General features: G+C 53.4%; 1 protein-coding gene across 14 annotated transcripts in view; it reads right to left on the bottom strand.

The window, feature by feature from the left end:
• MEGF11 (multiple EGF like domains 11) overlaps positions 1-22,230 on the bottom strand; it is a 336,904-nt gene that overhangs the window by 254,710 nt on the left and 59,964 nt on the right. For 3 of the 14 annotated variants that reach the window (XM_070576570.1, XM_070576490.1, XM_070576535.1), the window contains exon 2: positions 18,184-18,335. The exons of the other annotated variants lie outside the window; for them this stretch is intronic. The gene's annotated coding sequence lies outside the window, so the exon portion shown is untranslated. The remainder of the gene's footprint in view (positions 1-18,183; positions 18,336-22,230) is intronic. 14 annotated transcript variants of the gene reach the window in all.

Here is a 22,230-nt window from a genome sequence, read left to right as displayed (position 1 = left end):
CATCCTCGGCTGGGCTCGTGGCACTGGGTCGCAGGGCTCGCCCCAGCCCCAGGCTCTTCAACTTATTTCTCAGTAACCCGGACAAACACCTGGAGTCCAGGCTCACAAGGTCCTTGAACATATGAAGTGCGACAGAACTGGAAGAGGGTCTCAAAAGATCTTGACAGGCTGGAGCTAACAGACTGAACGAGAGAAGATGCAATGTAACAGGGACGAATGTGAGGGGCTACGCTCTTGATCCAAAATATCAACAGCACAGCCCTGGATGGGGAAAGAAGTGGCAGTCACGTGGGCGAAGAGAGCCCAGGAGGGCTCCATGGCTGGAAATTCAACAGAAGCGTGCGTTCACTTGGAAAGCTAACACCACAGCCTCCACCTACCCTGGAACAGACGTGTTCTAAACGAGCATGCTGGCCCCACTCTGTGCACGGGGCAGAGCAGACGCCCCCGGAGGCCAAGCTGAAAGACACAGACAAGCTGGAAGCTGCCCGGGGTGCGAGGCCAGGCCGAGGACAGGCCTGGGGAGCTGGAGGAGCAGACACCTGGATGGACGTAATCCATTCTCCTCCTCACCGATACTCGCTGAGCAGCTGCTAGGGGCCCATCACTGTTGCTGGTCCTGGGAATACAGACGTGCCCTTGGAGGCCATCACACCAGCAATCAAACCACCAGTGGCTTCCACACATCAAGAAACAACCACACATTGGGGCCGGCCTAGTGGCACAGCGGTTAAGTGCACACATTCCCCTTTGGTGGCCCGGAGTTCGCCGGTTCGGATCCCGGGTGCGGACATGACACGGCTTGGCACACCATGCTGTGGCAGGCATCCCACATACAAAGTGGAGGAAGATGGGCACGGATGTTACCTCAGGGCCAGTCTTCCTCAGCAAAAAGAGGAGGACTGGCAGCAGATGTTAGCTCAGGGCTAATCTTCCTCAAGAAAAAAAAAGAAAAAGAACCACACTAAGAAGGACACTTGACACACGAACCACTAGACACAAACATGTACACGCGTATACGTGTAACACTGAGACGAAAGCCCCACAAAGCTGTATTTACCTTTACCACACAAGGCGAGCTAACATTTTCCATTCTCCTGTTTTTAAAATGTGGGTTGGGGCCCACTGAGCTGATTTGATGACCCACTCATGACGTGCCACCAGCAACGTGGAAAACACTGAACTACCTGGTGCCCAGTGCCAGATGTGGGACAAACAGGTGCTGCAGAGCAAAGAGCAGGGCTCAGGGCTGACCACGCCGAGAAGTAAGGTGAGACCAGAAGAGGGCCTGGGAGATGAGCGGACAGCTCTTTCTGAGAGAATGGCCTGAGAGTGGAGACGGCTGCACAACACTGGGATGATGCTTTAGTACTGCTGAACTGGACAATTAAAAACGGTCCAGACAGTCAATTTTGTGAAATGTATACTTTACCACAACTAAAAATTATTTAGACTTAAAAAAAGAAAGAGAGAGAGAATGGACCATAGTCACTGCCTTTCAATAATGTAGAGTTGTGTCACTTCGGGAATACTATGCAGCCCTGTAAAAGAAGGAACCACTGCCCCACACAGCAACACGGCATTTTGCCGAGCACAGGAGCCAGACAGAGTGCTCGCTGTGTGATTCCACCCGTAAGAGGTTCAAGAACAGGCAAGCCAACAGATGGCAACAGGAGCAGAAAGTGAGAGTCGCCTCTGGGAGCGGAGATGGGACTGACTGAGCAGGAGCATGGGTAACCACCCGGAGCGATAAAAATGTTCTATACCTTCATCTGGGCGGGAGCCACACAGGTGTAGCCATTTGTACAAATTCATTGAGCTGTCCACTTGAGATTGACACGCTTTACTGCTTGTAAGTTACACCTCAATAGGAAAGGAAAGAAAGGAACCCATTTTTGAAAGGAAAAGAAATGAAAAAAAAAAAAGAAAATAAACATGATCAAACCACTTCTTGGGTGGAGGTCAAGTTCCAAGTCATCACACAAGAGAAACATTGCATATAGTCAGAACGACCCTTGCAAATCTCTTAAATCACCCATGAAGATCCACATGTCTGGGTGTATACAACCCTGTTATATGACGCTTGTGCACTCAGAAGTTTGCAAAAGACTACGTTTGACAACGACTAGAACAAAGGGAAAACTGAGGCGCGGATGCCAGAGCCCGCAGCCATCCGTGTTTACAGTGACTGTCACATTGTGTTGGGGAGCAGGGCAGGGAGAGAGAAATCGAGAGGGCTTCTGCCCACCCGTCCAGGCTTGTCCCATTCGGCCTTAATATTAAGTCACTGTAAAATGATTTGTTTGTTGTAGTGAGAGTTAAATGAGCTGGGTTCTGAAGTGAGCAGAGAAGTTAAACACAGCCATTACTCTGTCTCTAGGTTCTCTCTCTTTGGCCCCAAGGAAGAGAAATAAGATGGAAGCACTAGGGAGGAGATCCCAGCTCGAGAGAAGGAAGAGCTTGTGAAGTGAAGTGTAGCAGCTTCCCAAAGATGGATGGGCGGGTGGACAGTGAGTTCTCCGTCTGCAGAGGGAATGCATAAGCTGAAGACTTGTGGGACCAGGTGACCCGTAGAGGCCCCTTCCAGCCCGGAGCATCTGAGCTGGCCAGACCTCCTGGCTTCCTGTGCTGGGCACGTCCCCTCAGCTCACAGCTGCCTCGACAATGAGATGTGGAGCTGGCGAGAGGGACCTGCCAGGAGCTCCAGGTGGCTGTCCTGATGGAGGATTGCTCTGGGGATTTACAGCCTCCGTCCTGAGTTATGGGAGGGCGGGCAGAGCCTATAAAAAGGAGCCGTCCAGGCTGCGCGGAGCACGGAGCATCAATCAGGGACAGCCTGACCAGTGGAGCAGAGTGAAGATCAGTCTGCTGCTTTCTCACTTATAAATTCTCCCTCCCAGCACAGGAGCAGATGTGTCACGTTTAAGAAGAGCTGGTGCCCTGGGTTTAATTCCAGGGGTGCATGTGGGGGTGGGAGAGAGTGAGGAGGAAGCAGCCCTAAACGTAGCCTTCAGCTGGCCTCACCTCCCACCAGAACCCCCAAACCCACCTCCCTCCAGCCCCATCCCTAAGCAAATGGTGCTGAGTGAGCAGATGAGAAAGGATCACACACCTGGGAGCAGGGCAGGTGGACTCGGGTGGGGGACTTAGTGTGGCCTGAACAAGACTAAAAACATCACGGTGGAACCATCACAGCTACTTCTGGAGGCTGGGAGTGGACACCCTTTCTACATCTTCTATTGTAGTGCCAGGAAGGACTGAGGCAGAAGTGCAATGGATGGACAGAGAAGGGCCAGACTACCCTAGACCCAGAGTTGTTGCACTGCTAATGTGGATGGAATTTCATATCATTGCCAATGTGAATGGAATTGTGCAGTGCACAGCCTGGATGACTATACGTGGCAGTCCTGCTGAATCTACATCAGAGGGCTTTCTTCTTAAAGATGGAATAATGGGGAGAATACTAACCCAAGAGTTAGGGGACCTAGGTACAATTTCTACCTTCATCTCAGACTTGTCGAGAGCCATGGGCAAGTGCATAGCTTCACCAAAACTTATTTTCCTCACCCAAAAAATGGGCACAATAATTCCTGTCCCACTGGATTTTTCTCACCAGCTCTGGCATGTCTCCTGTGGGCTTTGTGGAGTTTTGAACCGAGGGCAACTTTTATAGACGACCCTTGCAATGTCCATTCAGACCCCAATCCCAGTTCTTCTTCACCAGCCCTTAAACATCACCATGCTGCCTTTCTAGGAGCCACACCTTTCTGGGACAGAACCTACAAGAGCTGACAGGATTTATGGCCATGCAGAAGGCGGTCTATAATTTCTGAACTAAAAAGCGGTACATTGTCTGACAACCAGGAGAACATTTGAAATTGGAACTGTCCCAGAAACCCAGGGCCATCTGTTTGCCAATCCCAGGCAGGTGACCGCAGCTGCCAACAGCTGGGCCCCCAGGAAGAGTCTGGGGACAGGAGGTACGGCAGAGCACGAGCAAGCTTTCCCAGCCCAACTCCATCTCTGACTGGCTGGGTGATTCGGGAGGGCTGGTTGCCCTCTCTGAGAGTGTGTGGGCTCATGCTCTCGAACCAGAGAGCACCTCTGGCCTTCCCCTCATAGCACTTTAGAAACGATCTTTTCCCCGAAAGTCATACCACAATTTTTCAAGAATTTTGGCTCAGCTGCTGAGAGAAATAAACCAAAATCGGGTGGTGGTTGGCACAGGGGCCCGGACTTGGCATCCGGCCGACGTGGGTTTGAAGCCGACCCCCAGCACCCAAAACCCGTGAGCTCAGGTGGATCCTATCAACCTCCTGAGCTTCGGGTCTGCCGTCTGTGAAACGGAGGTGATGCTACCCACTCGCGGGGTGGGGTGGGTGGAGTTGAGAGGGTAGGTCAAGTTCCCGGCATAAGGTGGGCGTCCTGAGGGCAGCTGACCTTGTCCAAAGGCTTCAGTCCACTTTTTGAGATTAGGGACTCTGTTCACCTCCCAGGTAGGAAAAGAGAACTAGTCCCCCGCCCAAGCACCAGAGAGGGAAAGGAACATTTTTTTTCTCTCTCTCTCCGTCCCTTTCTTGTTACATCTGTCCTCCCCCAGCTCACTCTGGCCCCTCGGTAGCCCCTTCTGGGACCGTCCCCTGCCCCTCTCAGTCTCTGCTTCTCCGTCTCCTCTCCTCTTGCCCCTCCCTGTGTCCCTGTCTCCCAGAGTAGCAGGGACTCACAGGGAAAGGTCAGGAAGACAAGCTCCCAGCCCCACTCTGCGCTGAGCTAGGCCCCTACGATGCCGAAGGGAGCACCGGGAGGGACTCAGAGGACCAAGGTGGTGGTCGGTCTCCCCTCTTCTCTGAGTCCTGCCAGGCCAGCCTCCGTTCCGATCAGGAATGGCCGTGGACTCCTGCACCGGGAGAAGAGGCGTGACTGGAACCCAGGACCCTGGCAACACTGCTCTGGGTGCCAGGGTGGCCCTGCCTGGCAGAGCAAGAGGTGGACGCCACGAAGTCCCTCCAGCTGTCCATGCATCCCCTCCCTGAGTGATCTCGTCCATCCCGGCTTCAAACACCATCAGCCCACCGACAGCACCCAGACTCACGGCAGCAGGGCCCTCGCCCCGAGCTCCAGATCCGTACCGACAACTGCCCACTTGACGTCTTCCCTTGGATGGACAGCCAGCCTCTCAAACTCAACACCAACAAACAGAACTCGGGCCTCCCCTGGCCTCCCCTCCCCTCTGCCCCAGGGTTTGCCGCCTTGGGGAGGACCGCCATTCCTCCCGATGCTGGAGTCATTCTCATTCCTCTCCTCCCAGACCTCCAGTCCCTCAGCAAATCCTGTTGGCTCTGCCTCCTGATGTACGCGGAATCCCGCCATGGCTCCCAGGCCGCCCCGCGCCCCAGCACCTCTCACCTGCGGAAGCTTCCTAACGGGCCTCCTGCCCATTCAGTCTACTCTCCACCCAGCAGCCAGGGAGCTTCTAAAAATATAAATCAGATCCCACTGCTCCACTGTTTTAAACCCTCTGGCATCTTCCATTCACAACTGGAATAAAATCCAAATTCCTTCCCAGGCCCAGGAGGTCTCCACCATCCAGCTCCTGCCCGTCTCTCTGGCTTCATCTTGTATCATGCCCTCCTTGTTCTCTTCGCTCCAGCCTGATGCACCTTCTGTCTGTTCCTCCAGCAAGCAGGGCTCATTCCCACCTCAGGGCCTTTGCACGTGCAGTCCTTTCTGCTTGGAAAGCTCTTTCCCCAGATCTCCCCACGTCTGCCTCCTTCTCATCACTCAAGTCATCTCCTCCGAGATGCTGTCCTTGACCCTATCCGCACTTACCTCAGCATCTCCAGCACCTGCTATGCCACCTGGCACAGTGCAATCCTGGATGAATATCTGCCGAATGAATGTGTAAGTGAATGAAGTTGGAGACTGCTATAACTGCAGGGTGGAGGACACAGCAGGGGCAGGCAAAATTGCTCTTCAGGAGGTGGCTTTCCGGTTCCCTGCCATCCCCTCCTCCCTCCCTTGGACACACTGAACTTGGTCATGGCCCCTGCGGCTGCAGCCAGTGCAGAGGCCAGAGGAGCATCCTCTCTCCTCCCATGCATGCTGCGTCACAGCCCCAGCGCTGCCTTTCACAGGCACAAGCACAGAGCCACAACGGAGCCCGGGCATCTTGACAGGCACCAACAGCTCCAGGCTAATGGACTACCACTCCCACTGCTGGGGGCAGAAAAAGAAACTGTCCCAGTCTAGGGCCAGCCAGAACAGAGGAGTTCGTGCCCCAAAACAACCCAGAGGGGGACCCTCTCCTACTGCTGTGAAGTTTCAGAGACCTTGGTCCACACACCCTTCTCCCACTTCAGTTTTACAGCTAAAGAAGCCCCCAGAGGGAGGGAGGTGTGGCTGGGGTTGCACAGCCCAGAGTGGAGTCAATATCCCCATCTGGAGCCCTGACTTCCAGGCAGGACAAACCACACTGATCTGCTCCCAATACGGTAGGGTTTTCCCACACCGGGGCCTCTCAGCCTGTTTCTGGGCCAGGGGAGGCCAAGTGGCACCCCTGAGCAGCCCATGGTGGACCTGGCCTCTGGGGGAAGCAGCCTCTGGCCCTCTGGAGCCCCTCAGCAGGCAGCTTGCTGTGACGGCTGCTAGATGGACATCCTGCATCCCCCGAGCCAGGTTCCTCCCAGCAGCCAGAGTGAGCTCCAGGAGAGGGAGGTCTGACCCTGGCTCTCCCTGCTTGCAATGCCTCCCCGGTTCCCCTCTGACAATTAGACCAAAACCCTCAGGGTACCTACAAGATGCTGCAAGCTCCACCCACCCCAGCAGCCTCACCAACAGCTCTTCTGTCCCTTGCTCACCGCCCTCCAGCCGTGTGGCCTTCTCAGTTCCCTCATCTCCCCCAACATGACCTTTGCACATGCAGTTCCCTCTGCCTGAAATGCTTTTCCCTTAACCCCCTCGCCTTGGTAACTGCTGCCTGTCCTGCAGACTGAAGCTCAAGTGATTATTTCTCTGACCCCTCCAGCCCCTGCCCAACTGCCACGCCTGCCTGCTGGACACTCTGCAAACCTCTCCTTTGCAGCACTCACCACAGCCGTGTGTGTGTGCGCACGCGTGTGTGTCTGTGTGTGCACGCACGCATGTGTGCATATTAGTGATGCTCTGATCCTGCACCAGCCAGTACAGGAGCCATTGGCCACATGCACTACTGGAAATTCAACTGGCATGAATTAAGATGTGCTATAAAGTGTAAAATACCTCATTAATAATTTTTATATTATTACATGTTGAAACGATAATATTTTGGATGCACAGGGTTAAATAAGATATATTATTAAAATTAATGTCACCTATTCTTTTTACCTTTTTTAACAAGACTTTTAGAAAATTTGAAATTATGTTTGTGGCTGGCGTTGTCTACATCTGGGACTGCACTGCTCTGGTCGATGCCCGCCTCCACCGCTCCGCACCGCGCCCGCTCCCCGGAGCGCAGTCTCACAGAGGCCAGGCGCCTTGCATGGGGTCTCGCCCAGCACAGACACTCAAAAGCCATTTGCTGAATGAGTCAACACCAGGCTGCCCATCCTGATTTCAGGATGGGGAAGCAATGCAAATAAGCCACTTGATCTCTCTGGCTTCAGCCCCCATCCCCTCATCACCCCCCACCCTCGGCCCAACAAAGACCCAGGCCCAGATGTCTGCTCTCTAGAGGCTTGGCCAGGACAGGAAGAGCCAGTGTGTGAGCAAAGGACAGCCCTGGAACTCAGGGAGGGTGAGCAAGGCCTCTCTCTCCGTCCCTGTTTCTCTCTCTCCGAAATATCATTTCTCACAGTTTGGAATGAAAGCCATTATTCCCAATTAACCTGCCATGAACCCACGGCACTTGCCGGCTTGACCATAATTATTCATCCATAGTAATAGCTAAAGTAAATTCTGGCGGTCTCAGTGAACAATGACATCTCCTTTGGGAAAACTTTCAAAGATCCCACGTCCTTGGTTCCTTATCTAAAGCTTCCTTGTCCCATTTTGTTTCATTTTATGTTTTGTGGTTAGCACTTGAGAAGAAGGCAGCCCAGACCAGAATAACTCCATCCCGACACTGTGTCGTTGGCAGGACTCTGGCAGCACTGTTCTGCGCCTTCCCACCCGCAGGCAGCACGGGAGCCAGACGGGCAGCATCCGGACCAACCGAGTAAGTCACACACAGATAATTTTTGCAATTAGCCAGTCCTTCTCGAGGCTGGCTTCACCCTGCCATCTCAGGAGCTGGGCTCTGTAAGCCCACAGAAAGCATAAATCTTGGGCACAATTTATTTTGAGTTGTCAGATGTAATTTACTAAGAGACCGTCTGCCAAAAAAAGAAAAAAAAATCCAGAAGGAAACCTAACTTGTCATTTTAAATTAAGTGTGGCATCTTTCTACCTCAAAGGCTGCATTAAAGCTGCAGTGGCCTCTCCTCTGTAATCCCAATAGCAATAACTGAGGCTTGAGTCAAGAACTGGGGTGGGCTACAGGGAGAGATGAGGCAGATGGAGGGAACCTGGGGAGAGAAAGGCCCTGAGACGACGCCTCCTTCCTCTCAGCCTGTGGGGTCTTGTCCAGAGGAGGGAGGCTCTCAGATTCCTGCATCCTGCAGAGGAGGCTAAGAGTGCGAGGTGGGGATGGTGGGGTGGGGAGTGTGTGCAAGACACTAAGAACATACTCTGTTTAGGGTCGTCTCTTCCTCGTTAAGTGAGCAGAGTCTCTAACAGGGAACGCCTCCACGGAGGACAGTCTGAGCTGAATCGACACAGCGACTCTGGGGGCTGGGTCCCAGCCTCCTTTCCTACTAGAAGGGTGACCTTTGGGGGCACCATTCGGCCTCTCGGGGCTTCAGCTTCCTGTCTATAAAATGGAGATCAAACCTTCCTTGCAAAGCAAGTTGAGTTGTAGGATAAAATGAGATAATTTCTTGAAAGCGTCCAGCAGCTTGTGAAGGATTGCACAAATGTAAGGGATTCTGATTATTATCATCCCTTACAGAAGGAGAGGGGTGGCCCAGCGGCTCTGAAATGCCTTTGCAGTGGACTCTCTGAGATGCCCTCTGTGGTAGGATGGGCTGCTAAAAGCTCACTGCTCCCCACCCCCACCGTCCACCACCACACACAGCCCCCAGCTGACTGAGCCACCTGCCCAGGGGGTTCTACATGCCCCTTCCTGACAGCTCTCAGTGACTGACTAATACAAAAGGCTGGCCCCCTCCCACCAGAGGATCATTCTGAGTTCAGGTTCAGGCTCCAGAACCCTCCCCCATGCGACAGGCCCAGGCTAGGCTTTACCTGAGGCCACATCCCTGCTCAGCTCCTCCCCCTTCCCTACCCTGTTTCCCTCCCTCCTTCTCAGGTTGCTTTCGGAAGAACCGCGTCACTGTTCTGAATCCCTGTCTCAGGCTCTGCTTTCTGAGGAAGCTGCTGAAGAAGCCTCCTTTGAAGGGAGGGCCCTGATGCAGCTGTGGCTGCTGTTGGAGTCATGGGGACTACAGCACCGAGGTGGGACCCATGGCAGAGGCCCGGCAGGGAAGACAGCTGATGTTTCTGCCAGACCCCTCAGGCCAGGCCAGACAGACACCAGTGCAGCCAGAGAGGAGGCCAAAAGACAAGAGGAGAAGAAAAGCCAGGGCTGGGAGGAGGACTGGGCTCCCACCAATGTCCGGGGGAGGCCCTCACCTCTGGGCCCCTGGTCCTGCTCCTGTAACACCAGCGCTGACTAGAGATGGGGAGAAAGCCCCTTGCCACAAAGCCCCCTGAGATTCTGAAGACAGAGAGGACTGCGGTTCCCTCACCCCAGAGGCAGCTGGAGTCTGCCCAGGATGCAGGGACCCTCACCCTGCACTGCACATGGGGTGGGGGTCCCAGGAGACGGGGGTGGCAAGATGGGAGGAGGAGGGGCAACGGTGGGTGTTGGGTCACCTTGTCCAACTCTCTGCGCTCTCTCTGCGTCTCTTTTTCCACCCAGTGAGAAGACCACACGGAGACATCCTCGCAGGGCTCCCCGAACCCAGTATGGGAGCAGCCGCGCCCCAAGACCCCCATCCCAAAGGGTCCCTACCTGCGGATTCACCACCATTTGCTCTTTCTTCTACTCCCCTCACGGCGCCCACCCCCTCCCACCTTCGCTCCTTTGTCAACAGCTCCTTTCACAAGGTCGTCATTACCCACTAATTGTCCGAAATTTCATTCCCTCATTCTTCTTGGTTAAGGATTGATCTGAGGAACGAGTTCAATATCCCCGCCGTCTCCAAGTGCTTATTAATTCCCCGCGCCTCCTGCTCCCTGCGCGGAGCCGCGCTCGCCTCGCGCTGCTGGGCCCCGCGCTGACTGGTAAAGCCCCGGCTTTTGGGCCCGCAGGATGGGAGGCCTAATGTGCACTAATCTATCATCACTTCACGCGGCTGGCAGGGTGACGGATGGCGGCCGTGGCCGGCGCGGGAGGGAGGTGGCCCTCCGCCTGCTCCGCGGCCAGGCTGGAGTCGGAAGTTTGCTCCGCGGGAGAAGGACTGCCACCTTCATCTGGGCAGAGGGGAGCCACTGTCCTCAAAGAACAGACATCAGGCGGGAATCAACAAACGCCTGCCCCTCGCCCCGCCCCCCTGACGTCTATCTGAGGGCTGGGCATCCCGTCCACTCCCTCACGGCGATGTTGCCCATTCCCTCCCCACACCCACTGTCCAGCGCTCTGTGGCCCGGGAGGCAGACCTGCATGGACGGCATCAGTGGGCAGCCTTGCCCTCTGCCTCCGCTAGTGTTCTGCAGTGGGAGCCCAGCAGCAGACAGGAGGGGAGAGAGTGAGATGGGGGTGTTTGTTGGACTGGCCCCTCCCTGCAGGGCCGCCTTGAGCTGGCTGTGTCCTAAAGGTCCCAGCTCCTATCAGGTGATGCCCCCAGCCCTGCTTCTCCCTCCCTGAATGCTCCCTTCCTCGTCCCTTCAGGTCTAGGGCTGGAAAGAGCCCCACTGTCACTCACCCCAGGGCACTGCCCATCCCCTGTGCTGTCCCTGTGCTCTCTCTGCCCCCACTCTTATAAACAGTCCCTTTATTTAGCTCCTCTCAAATTACTCAACTTGAACGTGCCACCTGTTTCCTGCTGGGACCCCATTAGGACCCCGACCAATACACCTCATTTTCTCTGTGAGTGAGCTGAGACTCAGAGAACCAGGGCTCCCCCGAGGTCCTGCAGTGAGTTATGGCGGGGATGGCTGCAGAACGCAGGTCTCTGACTGCATCGATGAGACTTGACCCACCTGACCTCCTGCATTCCTGTTCGTCCCTGCCTAACTGGAGTACACCTTTCTTTTTATTTGGGCCACACCGGGAGGAGGATGTTCAAGGTGTCACCGGGGCTCACAGAGCCTGCCCTGCCAGAGAAGGCAGCATCAACACATTCGGACGCTCCCCTCCTCGCCATCCGCCTCTGGTCGCTCTGTGGCCTGGGATGCCTTCTCCTCCAGTCTTTATATGTGCCCCTCAGGCAGCAGTGCACCTCCTCTAGAAAATGCTGAGCCCCCAGCCATCTCCACCACAATCAAACCCCAACCCAGTCAACAGAGGGAGGCCCAAATTTCCACCTAGGCCTCTCTTCTTACACAAGTCCTTCATTACAGAAGACAGTAGTTCAGCCATAAATTTCTATTCCAGCTTCTCCTAGGGGCTGGGATGAGGCTGGCACTGGAGTTAGTCTAGTGGGGCATAGACAGCCAACTGCAGCTCCCGGTGGAATGAAATAAGATCTACACGTCTGAGGATGAATGATGGACTTGTTCCCCCTGACCCCCTTGGAAGGGGACCAGTGAGGTCCAGAGGGACAGCTCCTAGCCCTGTGAGCTGTTCAAGAAGGATCCAACCCACCTGCCTGCTGAGCCCCAAGGGAGCCCACACAGGGCAGGGAAAAGGCCCTGGCCACCTGCCACCTGCAGAGACCACCCTTGGACAGTCTGCCACAAACCAACAACCCCTCCCCACAGATCAAGCCAGTATTCCATTGGTTGCCAGGGGCCTCTCACCCAGAACAGTTCTTGAAGGGACTAACCACACTCCCTCCCAGATCCTAAGACACACATGCACGTGAGTGCTCTCTCCTTGAGCCAGGATCCTCTCCCCAGACCACATGGCTCTTGGTAATGGGTCACCTGCATCAGGAGACCTGGTCTTTCCCCCAGCCTGCCACTGAGCCCTTCCCCATTCTGGCCTCTTCTGTAAAACGAGGGGTTGAATCAGATGTGCTGTAAGTGATGTAACTCTGTGCATCTTTCCAGGGAAAAGGAATAACAGTGGCCTAACCCTGGTTCTGCACCCTGGACAACCAGAATTCCCTAATGCCCTTCCTGAAACAGAGCCATAGGGAGGCAACCCAGCCCAGCCCCACCCCGGGCCTGTCTCGGCTGTTAGAAGAAGCTGCTCTGAGGAGCTAGCACAGCTTATCCCTAAAGAACGCAAAGCCCCCAAGCCCTGGCAGACGCCTCCTCTCCCAGCCTCCCCTCCCTTCTCCACACTGTCCTCTTTCAAGCTCAAATTATCTAGAACTGCACTGTTCAATCTGGTAGCCCTGTGGCTATTTAAACCTAAATTAATCAAAATCAAATAAAATTTAAAACTCAGATCCTCAGCCACACCAGCCACATTTCAAGTGCCCAATGGCCACACGTGACTAGCGGCTACCACATTGGGCAGAGCAGATACAGAACGTTTCCATCAGTGCAGAAAGTTCTTTTGGACAGTGCTGGTCTAGAAGTCAACCTTTGCTTTTGCAAAGAGCTTCCTCTAGCTTGCCTGACTCCTTCCTGCTGCAGCGTCAGCCCACTTTCTCCAGTCCTCTGCTCTGGGGAAGATGCTAGGTGGTTTTAGAGTGAAGCTTGGGTACAAGTGACCATGCGGTGGGGGTTCCTGTCTGCCTGAGAGATGGCCCTGGACACTTCAGTCACCAGAACCTAAGAAGGACATGGTCAAGCTAACATCATCCAGCACCCGAGAGAATTTACTCACAGACATTAAGCTTCAAGCAATGACAAGGATCACTGACCATCCCCTAGCCAGACACCTCCTCCTTCCCCATTTGACCTGTCCTTTGGTAATTCCCCCTGTTCAAGGATGCTAACCCTTGGGAGGGGCAGAGGAGAAAGAGCCAGAGAACACCTGTGTGGCCCCAGGATCGGGTAGATTTCCCCTGACATGATTAAAGGAAGCTCAGAAAACCTCAGAGAGAATTTTGGGGGCCTCACCTTCCCAGAAATTATTCATATATATGGTTGGGAAAATCCCCACAAGGGGTTAAAAGCCAAGAAAATACCTTCTCTGACAGCACAGAAGCCTGGCAGGGGTGGGGGTGGGGTAGTGGGAACCAGACAGCTAAATGGGTTACCCAGAAATTACAAAAGGCTTTTAAAAGTAGAAAACTTACCATATGTCAAGCCTGTAATGTATAGACAATAATTATTTTCCACTGAATTTTTTTGTATTTAATTTTGTGGTGACTATCTCCTTTTACATCATGTATTCAGCAATCACTCTTCTCCTTGCTTAATATGCACAGTAATCTTTCTCCTTCTATGTCACATATTCAATAATTCCTCTCCTCCGGTTCCAGGGGGGTGAGATGAGGGGAATGTCACATTTTAAATTAGTAACAGCTGTGTTTTTGTTTTTTCTATTTCACCTCCGAAGATGCCCTGTAAATATCGTGAGCTCCAAAAAGCAACGTGGGGCGCCCTGGTCCCCAACTCAGCAGCCTTGCGGGGGGGCTCAGAGGACAGGATGTGCCTCAGGAACCCAAGAGGCTAGAGGAGAGAGAGCAGCTGGCATGTCCCATCCCCCTCAGTGGAGGTCATGAGGCTCTCCTGCTGACACCACCCCGCTCTCCGGTTCTCCACGCGGCCTCTGGGTCTAAACAAACAGAGGTTGCCTTTGCTTCTCCCTCGGATGTGAAGGGGTGGACAGGAGTCAGGAGAGCAAGGGGAGCACCTCATGAGGCAAGTGAGCACGGAAGGGATAAAAATTTAAGGCGGCTCTGGCTCTCAGGTGCCAGCCCTGCCCGTGCCGACCCTGAGAGCCAGCGCCTCCTTAACTTTTTCAGCCGTAGGTGCATTGCTTGCCTCACCCGAGTCCTGGCCCTTCTGAAGGACCAACTCCTGACAGGTTTGGGAGTTAGAACCAGGAAAGACAGACGGGAGGTGGGGGGACTCAACACCATGAAGAACAAGTGACTCAAGAAGGGAGTTCATTAAAATGCTTCAAAGGACTCCAAACTGCGAGAGCGTTGTTTTTTTTAAGACAGAGAGGAATTTAGCAAGAAATCAATCAACACACATGCTGATAACTTATTCCATGACAAAAAAGAAACAAAACCCCATAAATTCCTGCAGCCTTTGGGTAGCCAGTGTCTACTGCCACTAATTAATTTTCTAGAACTTTCACTCTCTGGCTGTCTCAAAACATGGTTAATCTGTCAGCCCCGGGAGGCACTGCCAGAACCTGCTGTAGGGGGTTGGTGCTTCTGGAACCTGTGCCACTCAGGGGAAGAGGGGAGCAGAGGAGCACACAGCAAGCTCAGGGAGCCTCAGGGCCAGGCTCCCCCATCCCTGACCTGCTCTGCGACCATATCCCTGCACCTGCTCCAGCTGAGAGAAACAGCATGCTAGCACACAGAACAATGCACGCAAAACAATGCACGCAACAGGGAAAAACAACCTCTCTGCCTTGGTTTCCCCAAATGCAAAATAAGGAGATTGTGCTCATTCCGGTTTCAGATTCCTGAACTCATGTTACCCTGCCAAGCATTAAACCCATGTGGGTGCCTGTCTAATCTATAGACTCCTTGAGGGCAAAGACTCTGGCCCATGCCCACCCCCCCCCCCCCCCCCACAGTGCACAGTGCCTGACACTGTCACACACAGAACATGCCTAATAAAGGTCTACCATAATGCACGCAGCCTCCTGCTCTCCTGCTCCCAGCCTGTCCACCATCACCAAACCAGGGAAGGGTTTCCAAGGCCTCACTGCAGGGGCCTAGGACCCTGGAACCTTGCCCCTTCTTCCTGCCAACTGTACAAGCTCACTGGTACCTCCCTAAATGAGCAGAAAGGGACCTGAGACTTGACCCTGCGATGTTAGCTCCATGCCAGATTACAAGTCCAGATAGTCTGTGGGCTGCAGGCATCCTGCACAATTTGAACCCCAAAGGAACTAGCAAGCCAGTGTCACCAGGCCCCTTCCCTGCCCCGACTATTCTGAGAGGATATGAAAGAGCTAGAACCTTCCCCAAGATCCCAGAGTGGATCAGCAGGTGGTGAGGTCCTAGGCAGCAGCACCCTCAGTTGGGACCTGAGGTTTGGCACACCTTCTTGGATGGCCTCCTTGGGAAGATGACCTGATGGGAGGCAGACCCTCTATATCCCTTCTCAGAGCACCTGAGCCCCCACAACCCCCTCCTAAGCCCCACAGAACGGGATGGGGATGCTTTTCTCTTTTACACCAACTTTTTCCTTCACGGTGACCCAGGAGCCCTCAGTCACCTCGCAGGCGGGAGGACACAGCCTCATCCTCCTCCTGAGCATGGTTTGTAGTTTTCTTTTTTAGTCATTTATTTCTTTCTGTTTCCTCAAACTGTATGTGCCCAGAATGAATACCAGGCTCTCTCTGGCAGGAATAAGGAGCGCGAAGGGGAAATGTGAGAGCAGTAATCCATTGTAACACTTTAGGGGAAACTGCAAGCAATTTCCATTCTATTGATCTTCCCTGGGCATCAAAGCCACACTGAGTTTATTTGGAAAATTAAATTCTGGAGCGTGTAGCATGAGGGGGCTCTAGTTAAGCTGTCTAGCTCTACCACCACAATTTAATTACCATCTCACTCTGACTCTCCATTTAAACACACTAGAGGAACCGGCCGGCGGAGGCTCCCAGGGCCCAGCACCGGCTCGGCAGCACCTGGCGATAGTGTCCCCACACCCACAGCAGAAGAGCCACGTGAATCTCAATTAGCCTCAGCTGACCACTCAGCAGCTCCTCCAGGCTGCCGCTCATTTACATTTTATGCAATTTTTAACAGAATATATTCGTTAAAATATAAATGTTCGCTAAATTAACCTGATTTATGGAGTTTGCTCCTTTTCCAAAGGCAAGATTTGATCTTAACAAACTTTGGTATTATTAGAAACAAAGTAACGCATATTACTTAGGCACAGTTGGATACAATGTGTTAGATATTTGTTCTGGGGAGAAGCTACCTATCAAAGTCTATGGTTCCAGAGTTGCCATGTGCTCCTCCGGCTTTGCATGTTCACAGACAAGTGAAATTTATGCAGAGTTGCATGCCCACATGCACACACCCATGCACATGTGCACACACACATCATACATTAGGGGCCTGGCAGAGATTTGCCAACCTTTTATCTAGCCCCATAAGGACTTGGCAGTCATCTTGTATTATCTTCTACTATAATTTCTACTATCATCCCAATTTCATGAACACCAGGGATACAGGGTGAAAATCTTAAAGAATAGCCCTTAATAGTGAATAAATTTGGCTTCATGAAGAACTCACTACATTGTTCTCATTCTCCTAATCTCATCTGCGAAAACTTGGTCACAGTCTAGCCCCAGTCCACAGTTGACCCTTGGGAACCACTAGCATAGACTGATTTTTCTTAATTAAATTTTCATTGAAGGATGATGCTGGGAGAGGGGTGCTGTCTCTGCTCGCCGCCATCAGCCCAGGTGGTTGAGAGCAGAGCTCACTTTCACGACGGTCCAGAAGAACCAAGCTTGCATCCTTTGTGCTCCTCCAGTGCTGGCCCATTTGCCCCACAATGAGGTGGAGCACCACTGAAGTTCTCCTAGAGGAACGTCCTCTTGGGCAACCAGCCAGGCCTCCTGCCCTAAGCCCCACAAAACCAGCACGGGGCCCGGCACGTGGTAGAATCTCACTTAGTTGATGAATTCCATTGAAAAGTCACTGGTGGCCCCCTCATCCACAGAGGACCCCCCCCCCTTGGTATTCCCAGCCTCCTCTTCTGCAAGGCAGCCCCTCTAAGAACAACCAGCATGCCGACTAGGGAGGGAGGCAGGCATGCCTTTCAGTGACTCAGAACCAAAGGCAAATAGAGTCTGCATTCCTCATGCCCCGCCACGAGCTTGCTCCCCAGGCTCTCCCCGGTCCTGAGACTCCTTTGAAAGAAGTGACTTCTCCTGCCCCTTGTAGGTGCCAGGGCTGAGAAGGAATGGCAGACAGAGCTACGGTGCTTGCTCCACTGGGCCCACATCAGAGGGAACATCAGCAGTATTTGACAAGCTGACCGGCCCTCCCGAGAATAGCACTGTCATTAAGCCAAGAGGGAAATCATTACCTGATCTATAAATGATTACACAGGAGTAGGAACTGTCACTCCCTTCTAAGGAGTTTGCAGAATCGGGATTTTAAACAGAGCTGCAAACTAGTGCAACACTCAGCTCCCTGGAGCAGCTGGTGTGTTATTCACAGGGAAAAAAATTCAGAAGTTAAGGCGCCTCACGAGCTCAGGGGAAAAGAGAAGGTCTCAGGGACTCTGACTATCAAAGGATTGCAGACCATCGACGGTGTCAGCCGGAAACTTAACTCAAAGGAAAACATAACCATTCAGATCTTCTGCCTGACAGTTTGGGGGCCTGCAACTCGCTGAGGTCTTTCCACTGACAAAATAAGCGTCCGGAGTCAGAACCGCAGGTAACGTGGGTCGTTTAGTCAAAGGCACTTCTTTCATGAAGATGGAGACACAGGGTCAGCCTACAAGGAGGAAGCCACTTGTGGTAGAGGGGAGCTGGAGGCATCCCCGGGGGTTCCTGCACCCACCACCGGGAGGATGCATAGGGTGGTGGAAACACTACAGAGAAGTCAGCAGCAGTAAGAAAGCATGGATTGAAGTACCTAGAGCAATATGTTGGATCCCAAAAGAGGGGGTTGAGTGGGAAAAGTTGGGAGTGGAAGGAGGTTTGTAGCACAAAAAAAGTATGCAAATTTAAAGCACTCTCACACAGAATGACACTACATATTTTACAACGATCCACGCATATTTTAGGACATATTCCAAACACATTAGAGTGGGTGACTCCGGACGGGGGCGGGTAATGAGAGTGAGGATGGGGGAAGGAAAAAATACGCACAGAAAGGCCATACAAACCTGATGCTGACGATGAGCTATTCGCTGAGCGTAACTAACTCAACTCCCTGCGTCTGCATTCCACCAACACGGGAAGAAAAGCAGCAAACAGTCTACAGAGCTGAAGACAGGGCTCCTCGCACATCAGTGTGCACACAGATGTCCTGGGGACCCTGTGAAAATGCAGGTCCTGGGTCAGCAGGGCTGCGTGGGGTCCCAGGTTCTGCATTGCTAACAAGCTCCCGGGGGACGCAGATGCCGCTGCTTCATGGACCTCACTTTGAGCTGCAAGGACTTAAGAGATTTACCCAAGAGGAAAACTGAACAGCCAAGTCCAAGAAAGAGTCTACATGTCCAACATAGATAAATTTCAAATAATCGTGCTGCGTGAAAGACCAAAAAAAAGTACATTATCATAATGTATGCTTCCACATATATAAACTTCTAGAACATGCACACTAATCTATAATGACAAATGGCAGACCAGTGATTGCCTGGATGTGGCGCTGGGAGGATGGATGGATTACAAAGGAAACTTTTGGGGATAATGGATATATTCACCCTCTTGACCATGGTGTGGGTTTTCCAGGTGTATACATATGTCAAAACTCACCAAATTGTACACTTTAAATAAATACGTACAGTTTCCTATGCATTGGTTTTTCCTCAACAAAACTGAATGCAAACAAAAAAGGATCTGTGTCCCTCCTCCCCTCATGCCACACTGAAGATGCCCTGTTTGCATTTCAAGCTGAGCTAGCTAATGCGCTCCACGGCCGGAACGCATCCTTCTGTCTCCTCCATAGCTCCCGCCCTAGGCCAGGGGCCACCATCCCAGCCCAAGCCTGCTTAGGAATCCAGACCCCATCCCACCCCTGTCCTCCTCGCCTCATCCGTTCTACCTCCCACCATCACCTTAAAATCCTCCAGGATGGAAGGGTATAAACACCAAAAGGCAGCCCCTGCCCTGAGGGCCTCCTACCTACTCCCTTGACTCCCCAGCACCCCCTCCTCTCACTCTCCACCCCTGCCATGCCGCCTGTCTTTCAGTTCTCCCAAAGCACCCCCCCCCCCAATCCCTGTCTACAACGCTTATCCCACACCCCCACCCATCTTCCCTGGAACTCCTACACATCTTTCAGTCCCAGCTCAGGTGTCCCTTCCTCAAGAGTCACCCTGGACTGCCCCCCACCCCGTCCAGGCTCCTTTGCTCCACACTTTCCTAGGACCACATTCCTTTCCTTCCAAGCATGTCCTCGGTCTGTCCCCCTGCACTCACCAGGATGGGTGCTTGATTCATGCTCGTCTCTTCCCCGCACTGTAAGCCTGGGCAGGGGCTGCTGCGTCTATTTCGCTCACCTCTCTGCTCAGCACCTAACATGGTGCCTGCCTGACACACAGGAGGGGGTGGTAGAGAGAACATTTAGTGAACCCTCCAAAAGGGCCTTTGGCCATCCCTAGGCAAAGACATTCCTAGGATTTGGGGACAGCAGCTCATTGACCCCCCTCCCTGAACTGCCCCCTGCCAGCCCCTGCGGGCCCCAAGGTACCACGTGTCCCCGAGGAATGCAGGTAGTCTGAAAGTTCCCGTCCGACCTGATACTTGACCCTCCTTTCAAAGAACGCTTTGCATGAGGTCGACAGCACATCTGCTTTTGTGGGCTTTTTTCTTCCCAAGATTTCAACACTGCTGTGTTTGGATATAATTGTTTCCTTTCTGGGCTTGCATCCCAATCTCTGCCAGTGCCCGTGAGAGGAGGAAGATAAGTTTCAGAGGACAATCTGGACCCAAACAAAGTCCCTGCAAGCGAGGCAGGCTCCCTGGCTGAGGAGGGGAGGCAGTCAGGCCTCCAGACTGGCTCCCTGCCCAGGGCAAAGCCTCAGGAGACCAGAGGAGGTCACCCTAAAGATGGGTGGTGGTAGGGGAGGGGTCAGGAGAAGAGGCACCAGGAGAGGAATGGGAGCAAAGGTCAGCCCAGCACCAGGTAGACCACCTCATTGGAAGCAGAGCCAGGCAGCAGGGCCACCCGAGGAGCCCTAGGAATTAAAGAGGCAGGGCAAGGCTGGGCTCAAAGGGTTGAGCAGACAGCCAGGCAGGCAGAGTCCCAGTAGACCAACCCCAAGCAGCCCCTGAGCCACCGTCACTCCTGCTCTTCTCTGCCACAGCACTGCCCCCTCCCACTTAGCACCCTGGTCATTTCTCTGCCCCAGTCCTGTCCAGGGTCAGGACCACCCCAGCAGCGACCTGGGGGACGTGGAGGGCAGCCCTCTGGACCTTCCCTCATAGGTTCGGCTCTGCCTAACCAGAGGGGACATGGAAATGAATGAGCTGTGCGTGAGCCCCAGACCCAGGCTGAGGGGCCTCCCCAGCACATCCCCATAATTCTCAGGCTTCTCCATCACTTGAGATGTCACAGGGGAAGAGAAGGAATTCACAGCACAGACTCTCTGAGAGGCAAAGGGAGGGACTTATGGGGAGCAGCCCCTGAGGTCTGGGGCATGGCTCTGGAGCCCAGAGTTCTGAAGAGGAGCAGCTGACACCTGGGTAGCCACAGTGGCTTCTGTCCACTCTGCCCCTGGACTGCCGAGCAGCCCTCTCTCTCCCTGGCTGGTGCCTGAAGACCCCGAGGGTGGCGATGCTGTGGGCATCCCTTCTCTGCCACAAGCCATCAGAATTGGTCTCCATGCTGAAGGAGTGGCCTCATGCCCTGAAGGCTGACAGGTCACTGAAGGAAGCTTCCAGAAAGGAGGCAGGGGACAGGGAGCAGGCAAGGTAACTACACATAGTGGGAGATCGTCCTGGAGAAAAGCATGGACCACCTGTCATGGATCTAGTTGTGGGTGCACTGTCTATATCACTAAGGGACCAGGCTGTCCATCACTGAGTGGTCCTGACCCTGCACAGCCACCTTGCTGAGCTTCCACCCATTCACCCAGTGGACAGGGAACAAAACCCACAGGTGAATGCCACTCGTGCTAATGACAAAATGCTAACTGATGGACAGTTTATAAAACACTTTCTCTCTGTCCCACTTGACAGCTAGGACAGACATGATTATCATCCTTCCCAGAAGAGGAAACTGGGGCTCAGAGAGTTTAAAAAACTTGCTGAAGGTCATAGAGCTGGTGATGGCTGAGCCAGAGCTTAAACCAGAGGCAACACTGGCTTTGAAGTAAATCCCATCTACGTTATAATCCTAGCTCAGCTACCTACCAGCTGTGTGACCTTGGGCAAGTTACTTAACTTCTCTGAACCTCGGTTTCCTCTCCTAACAAAAGCATTAATGACTATCTATCTGACAAGGTACAAGGGAGAATAAAACAGATGAAATATATGAAAGTGATGGTACATAGCAGGCAGTTAATAAATGTTTGTTTCTTCTTTCCAATTCCAAATCCTAGAACATAGTGTTTTGGGACAGCTCCAACATGGAGGTTACATGGGACTTTTCAGTGAAAAAGGAGGCCTGTTCTCAAGAAAGCAGAATCTAGGAACATATCTGGCCAAGCAAGTCTCTCTTCAGCCACCTGGGGGCTGCAGCTTTCTTTCCCCCCTCCCTCCTATGACAGGGCAGATAGAGCAGGCCCTCCCAGGTCCCCCTCCCCTCCCTGCACATGCACAGAAGCCCGGTTCACTGTCCACTGGGGCACATCCACCTGCTCTGCATGGTTCAATGGCTGAGCCCAGGTCCGCCCCTGAAGGTAGAAGTCTGTCTACAACCCCAAGACTGGCCCCAGCTGGAGTTTCACAGTCAGGGAGCAGCAGGAGGGAGGCAGCTCCTCACATCCCAATCTCTGATGCCGGCAGGAAGGCTCCAGGTGGAGCTGGTGACATTACAGCAGGCTTGTGTACTCACGTGCAACGCGCTTCCTCTCCCGTCTGTTATCTGTTTCACCCGCAGCCCTGGGAGCAGAGCAGCGGAGCAGTGCTCAGCCCCATTTTACAGAGAAGAAGATCACAAAAGACTGTCCAGGGTCATGGGGCCCGATCTCAACAGACCAGAGCCCACGCTTCTGTCCACTTCGGCGTCCTTTTCCAGTGCCCTTTACACGGAGTCCCGCATGCCC

The sequence above is a fragment of the Equus przewalskii genome, chromosome 1 (assembly GCF_037783145.1).
Source record: "Equus przewalskii isolate Varuska chromosome 1, EquPr2, whole genome shotgun sequence".
Lineage (NCBI taxonomy): Eukaryota > Metazoa > Chordata > Mammalia > Perissodactyla > Equidae > Equus > Equus przewalskii.
This window is presented reverse-complemented; position numbering and strand designations above follow the sequence as displayed.